The 2,007-nt window shown below is 39.2% G+C and overlaps 1 long non-coding RNA gene across 1 annotated transcript; it reads right to left on the bottom strand.

Moving 5' to 3' along the window:
• Positions 1-535: 535 nt before the first annotated feature.
• Positions 536-1,236, bottom strand: LOC149259058 (uncharacterized). Its single transcript, XR_016246718.1, has 3 exons — positions 1,155-1,236; positions 976-1,035; positions 536-876 (listed from the first exon to the last, which is right to left on the bottom strand). It is a non-coding gene; the product is annotated as an uncharacterized LOC149259058 (long non-coding RNA).
• Positions 1,237-2,007: the final 771 nt, after the last annotated feature.

The raw sequence follows: 2,007 nt of genomic DNA, 5'->3' as shown, positions 1-2,007 counted from the left end.
GTCATATTAACAGACTCGGAAGAGGGTTATAACAAGTGAAATCATGCCGACAGACCGAATAAGGGTTATAATAAACAAGATGTATTAGCAGACCCGAGTAGAAATTCTATTTCTAAATGAAGGACCCGGTAGTAGCTACGCTTAACAAAACCGGTAACAAATCCCTCATTACAAGATAAGTCAACAATATCAAATTTATGAGCTGCAAAAATTAAACATACAGTAATACTGGCATTAAGGTCATTGTAACGACTGTCGCGGAAGAGGTAAACGCTACGCTCATCACCCGAGCGCAGGATTATCTCAGTGCCGCCTTACATATATATTTACATGAGATGGGTACCGTCTGTATGAACTGAATACATGTAGAAACCCCAATATTACTACTGTATGAATATGCACTGAAGTAAACTCTTTAAATCCACGGATCTATTAAATAGACAGAAATATAAACATATAAAAGAACACCCAGAACGTGAATCGACCATATGAACAGACTATGTGAGAGTAATATAACCATTTGGAACTATTGTCATAATCTGAAAACCGGAAGCAAATATCCATTAAGGGAAACTGTATAACATTGTCATAGCTGTGAGAAGTCCGGCATAGAAGTCAGTGGTAAACCACGGAATAAAGGAAACTAAACAAAGTCGTTCACAGATACGTTAAACTTCATGAGAACTGTTCTAAAATATACATTCGGTGTTTTCTTAAAGCCTGAGGGCCAAGCCGAATCAAATATACAGAGATACAGTAATTGGCGTGAAAGCCACAAGTAACACCTAACTAAACCCTAAGGGTTCACGCGGGACAGGCCGGCATGGAGAGGCCGCCTGTATAAGCGTAACCAGGACTCAGATAAATAAATCGGACCTGAGACAGATAAACGAACCATAAACTATGTCTCAGCTAGAAGTCATGACATACTGTGTATCGATAAGCAAAACCAATGAGGAGCCAGTATCGGCATACCTGTAAACTTCGCTAAACACCCAGTTCCTTCTGCACGCGGTAGGAGAAGCGGTCGAAGGCCTGCACAAAACCCGCATGAGAGGCATTCGGCCACAGTCAGAATATAGACTACTCAGAGAGCAAAACATGCCTGAAAGTTAACTGTGACATGATCATAGATTCAATAGAGCCATCCTTACCTAAGCTGTGAGATAGGCATCAGAATAGTTGGAGAGAGGTCTGTAGTAGTGGTGCGAGAGCTCGGCAGCTACGGTGGGTTGCAAATGAACCAAATCCGACAATCCCGCTGAATAAATATTGGCTGTCAAACCCTAGATTAACCAGAGCCGTCCGATGAGGTTGATAGATCTCCATCGTAGGTTTAGGCGGGAGGTTATGGCGCGAATCCCAGTGTGGGACAGCCCATTGCAAGTCACATGCCATCACGTCGGTTGAAAGCCATCTGGCCATGAAGAAGGTGAGCTGGGTTACCGCTTGCTCACCACCTGGCTCACCACGTCCATGTCAAGCCGGTCATGACAGTGAGTACTCCAATGCATTAAAGTTCCATTCTCAAATATTCGAAGGCATAAAACCATGTTTAAAGACCTAAGTTATGTCAGGGTGTTATATATATATATATTATTGACATATGTATTCACAGAGTGCAGGGGTATTAGCTGGGGTGGGCCAGTGTGATTATGTTTATACATATAGGTAAATGTGGAAGAGACCTGGCGGAGGGTAAGTTAATGGTCAACCTACTTAGTTAGGGTGAAGGAAAGTGATGAATTGACCACCTTACAAAAATTTTTTTATTTTGCATTTTTAAATTTATGAGATTAAGTTTATGAGATCGTGACAACAATGCTATTAAAATATAATCTTTAAAACTGGAATATAATTTTTAAAATTGATATTAACTTAATTACAGAAATGAAATTTTAAATTTATATATGAAAATTTTAAATTTAAAAATAATTTTTCAATACAGTGCATTTAAATAATTATAAACTTAAACACCAGCTTTAAAACAGATTATATGCAAACAAT

The sequence above is a fragment of the Pinus tabuliformis genome, chromosome 6 (genome assembly GCF_031772625.1).
Source record: "Pinus tabuliformis cultivar Carrire ecotype Pingquan chromosome 6, CPIR1, whole genome shotgun sequence".
Taxonomy (NCBI): domain Eukaryota; kingdom Viridiplantae; phylum Streptophyta; class Pinopsida; order Pinales; family Pinaceae; genus Pinus; species Pinus tabuliformis.
The sequence above is the reverse complement of the archived record's forward strand: the minus strand, read 5'-3'. Positions and strand labels throughout refer to the sequence as shown.